This window comes from Nylanderia fulva, unplaced genomic scaffold (genome assembly GCF_048542155.1).
Source record: "Nylanderia fulva isolate GAGA-0341 unplaced genomic scaffold, ASM4854215v1 Scaffold1121, whole genome shotgun sequence".
Classification (NCBI taxonomy): domain Eukaryota; kingdom Metazoa; phylum Arthropoda; class Insecta; order Hymenoptera; family Formicidae; genus Nylanderia; species Nylanderia fulva.
This window is the reverse complement of record NW_028189326.1, coordinates 14,967-19,142: the sequence shown is the minus strand read 5'-3', so window position 1 is coordinate 19,142 and position 4,176 is coordinate 14,967. Positions and strand designations below refer to the sequence as shown.

At 56.0% G+C, this 4,176-nt stretch overlaps 1 non-coding gene and 2 pseudogenes across 1 annotated transcript; all 3 read right to left on the bottom strand.

The window, feature by feature from the left end:
* Positions 1–948, bottom strand: part of LOC146724870 (large subunit ribosomal RNA) — a 4,829-nt pseudogene extending 3,881 nt beyond the window's left edge.
* A 1,036-nt stretch (positions 949–1,984) lies between these two features.
* Positions 1,985–2,139, bottom strand: LOC146724869 (5.8S ribosomal RNA). Its single transcript, XR_014926094.1, has one exon. It is a non-coding gene; the product is annotated as a 5.8S ribosomal RNA (ribosomal RNA).
* An 815-nt stretch (positions 2,140–2,954) lies between these two features.
* On the bottom strand, positions 2,955–3,683 carry LOC146724868 (small subunit ribosomal RNA; annotated as a pseudogene; the record flags this gene model as incomplete).
* Positions 3,684–4,176: the final 493 nt, after the last annotated feature.

Here is a 4,176-nt window from a genome sequence, read left to right as displayed (position 1 = left end):
AGACTCCTTGGTCCGTGTTTCAAGACGGGTCCTAAGAGTACCCAAAGCAGTAGCGTCGCCGACCGGTATCGGTCTCCCGCGAGACCGCGGGAGACGTTCGCAGGCCTGTCGAAGGTGTACCGTACTGTAACCAACAGTGGGCCAGGACCGGGGACGGCGCGAAGTCCGTAACCTCCGAGTACCGTGGCGCGCGCTTGCGACGGTCTCGACGCACCGTGAATAGTGCGGCCTGATACCTTGCGCGTACCGCCGAGCAGCCGGCCGGGCGACCGAGGGTTTGTCGCGTGCCGTTTTACCGGCGACGCGACAGACACCGCACCCGGGCCGTAGACCGACACCCAGCGGGTCGCGACGTTCTACTTGGGGAGAAGTGCACGACGACGAGCGCCGGACATCGACGCACGGTAGCGTGCCCGCGCGCGAGCCGCAAGGACTCCGCGGGACATCGCCGACCGACGCGAAGCCAGCGCCGCTGACGATGAATTTCCCCGTTCGATCTTTTGGGTTTCTTAGGTTTACTCCTGAACGGTTTCACGTACTCTTGAACTCTCTCTTCAAAGTTCTTTTCAACTTTTCCTCACGGTACTTGTTCGCTATCGGTCTCGTGGTCGTATTTAGCCTTAGATGGAGTTTACCACCCACTTAGAGCTGCACTCTCAAGCAACCCGACTCTAAGGAGAGATCCTCCCGAGGCGCGCACCGGTCGCTACGGGCCTGGCACCCTCTACGGGTAAGTGGCCATATTCAAGATGGACTTGGACGCGACGCGGCACCTCGGGATAAGCGGATCCTCCCAAACACCACATTTCCCTGCGGCGGAACCGCGGGATTCGGTGCTGGGCTCTTTCCTGTTCGCTCGCCGCTACTAAGGAAATCCTGGTTAGTTTCTTTTCCTCCGCTTAATAATATGCTTAAATTCAGCGGGTAATCTCGCCTGCTCTGAGGTCGTCGCATAGTGAGTTTTCGTAGCCGTTTTGCCTCCTCCGCGTCGCTCATCGTCGTCTCTCCTCTATAATATATATTATAAGAGGGAGAGAGAGAGAGCGTCGAACGAGAGAGCAGCAGCGGCAGCACACGAAATACGCGAGAAGGCAAATCGCCGGGGCGCTAACCGCACACACACTCGTTGGTGGTAATGGAGACGATATATCGCGGGGTTCGAGATTCTCGGATCTCCCTTCTCTTTTATATACGAAATTCGGGCGGAATCGATTCGACGAGTACACGACGCGGCGCGCCGGTCCCCTTTTTTCGCTTTACGAAATTTCGTTAGCTCGGACACGCGGTCGGCTCGCGATTCAAAACCCTTCTCCGTAAAGAGGTAAAGGATTACGAATGCTCTCTCCGCCGGACGACGACGCGCCGTATATTTCTCCGTAATACCGTTATGTGTGCGGGCAAGGGCGCCTCGGCATAAGACGCGCGAGCGCTATCGCACCGAGAGACGCGGCACAGAGTGCGAGAGCAGTCCGGTCAGTCTGTGTGATGTACGGAGAGGAGAGACGGTGAGACAAGCGCTACCTACTTTCGGGAGACAACGACGCACGCGCCGCTCTAGGGAAAGCGGTGCCATTCACCGTCCTGACCCTTTTTTTGGCCGTTTGTTGCTCCCTTCGCGCGCGCTCTTACTCTCATCCCATTTCTCCTCGGCTCTCGCGTACACACACGACTTGGATACACAAACACGCTCCCCCTCTTAATTCGCGCAGCATTCTCTGGGCGCGCGTTCGCCAACGTTTTACACGCTTGTGCGCTTTCACCTCCTCATTATTATTATTATTTCGGTGTGTCATTTCAGACGACGCCAGGATTTGCACCGCGGCCGGTCGGCGCGGCACAGACACCTCGGGCGAACGTCCAACGATCGCTCGTACGCCCATTGTAAGCGTTGCACAGGGCACAGGCGACGCGCGCGCCATTCTCTGGTCGCCCGCGTCGTGGCCGTGCGCGCTTTTCGGGCGCAAGCAGTTTAGGGGTACTAAAACGACCCTCAGCCAGGCGTGGTCCGGGAATTGTATCCGTGGACCGCAATGTGCGTTCGAAATGTCGATGTTCATGTGTCCTGCAGTTCACAAGTTGACGCGCAATTAGCTGCGTTCTTCATCGACCCACGAGCCAAGTGATCCACCGTTCAGGGTAATCGTTCGAAATTTTTGCGTTCGCGAAGAAACGCGCTTCTCGTTCAACCATCGTGGTCTCTTCTCTCGGACGAGAGAGAGAGAGAGAATAATCGTGGTGGCTCTTCGATCAGCCTGTCCGCGCGCGTCCGAGGACGCGCGCGGACCGCCGCCTCTCGCCAGGGAAGGCTACGGCACAAAGATAGAGTTGTGTGTTTCTCGTTCGGAGCGTCTCTCCCGCAACGGGAGAGCCGGGGCGGAAGCTCTTTGAAGAAACCGTCGGACCGACACAGTTGACAGATTGGTCGAAATATCATCGATCCCTTCTCTGTGTTATATATATATATTATAATAATATATGGGGGTCCTCTCGCTCGGCACTCGCGGTCGCACACCGTGTGTTCTCGGCACGCTGACCGCTGCCCCGCGACAACGGGGAGGGCGCGCGTCGACGAACGTCGTGGGTGCTGCACACACGCGTGCGCGGGCATAGGTTACCACCGGTTCGCGCTCAACGCCGAATCGACGCTCTGTGTGTGTGTGTGGCCGGAGAATGGCACACACACGAGCGTGATCGCGAAGCGTCTCGCTCCGAATCGTCGTCGAACACCGCCGGGCGCGCTGCTCTGCTTGCCGACTACTTTCGGTCAGAGAGGCGCGACGGCGTCCGTCGTTATATCAAAACACAACAACAAATTCCGTCAAATCCGTTATTTTCTTTTTCTCTGAGAGCGCCTTTTCAGCGCGTCCATTCAGTCGCCGACTGCTGCGAGCGCGCGTCTCTCCCAAAAGAGAGGACTCTCGACGCAGAGCAGGACCTCCGGAACGTTAATGATCCTTCCGCAGGTTCACCTACGGAAACCTTGTTACGACTTTTTACTTCCTCTAAATGATCAAGTTTGGTCATCTTCCCGGCAACATCGGCAATGCCGAGACATTGCCGCGCACCAGTCCGAAGACCTCACTAAATCATTCAATCGGTAGTAGCGACGGGCGGTGTGTACAAAGGGCAGGGACGTAATCAACGCGAGCTTATGACTCGCGCTTACTGGGAATTCCTCGTTCATGGGGAACAATTGCAAGCCCCAATCCCTAGCACGAAGGAGGTTCAGCGGGTTACCCGGGCCTTTCGGCCAGGGAACACACGCTGATTCCTTCAGTGTAGCGCGCGTGCGGCCCAGAACATCTAAGGGCATCACAGACCTGTTATTGCTCAATCTCGTGCGGCTAGAAGCCGCCTGTCCCTCTAAGAAGATTTGTTTGTACGTTGGTAGTAAAACCCGCCAGCCGAAGCCGGGGGCCTTCGCGATACCATAAGGTACGCCTATTTAGCAGGCTAGAGTCTCGTTCGTTATCGGAATTAACCAGACAAATCGCTCCACCAACTAAGAACGGCCATGCACCACCACCCACCGAATCAAGAAAGAGCTATCAATCTGTCAATCCTTCCGGTGTCTGGGCCTGGTGAGGTTTCCCGTGTTGAGTCAAATTAAGCCGCAGGCTCCACTCCTGGTGGTGCCCTTCCGTCAATTCCTTTAAGTTTCAGCTTTGCAACCATACTTCCCCCGGAACCCAAAAGCTTTGGTTTCCCGGAAGCTGCCCGCCGAGTCATCGGAGGAACTTCGGCGGATCGCTAGCTGGCATCGTTTATGGTTAGAACTAGGGCGGTATCTGATCGCCTTCGAACCTCTAACTTTCGTTCTTGATTAATGAAAACATTTTTGGCAAATGCTTTCGCTTCTGTCCGTCTTGCGACGATCCAAGAATTTCACCTCTAACGTCGCAATACGAATGCCCCCATCTGTCCCTATTAATCATTACCTCGGGGTTCCGAAAACCAACAAAATAGAACCGAGGTCCTATTCCATTATTCCATGCACGCAGTATTCAGGCGAAGGTAGCACTGCTTTAAGCACTCTAATTTGTTCAAAGTAAACGTACCGGCCCGACTCGACACTCAGTAAAGAGCACCGCGACGGGATATTAGTTGGGCCGCCCCTCGCGAGGCTAAGCCCACCGGTAGGACGTCCCACATCACGCCAGTTAAACACCGCGAGCG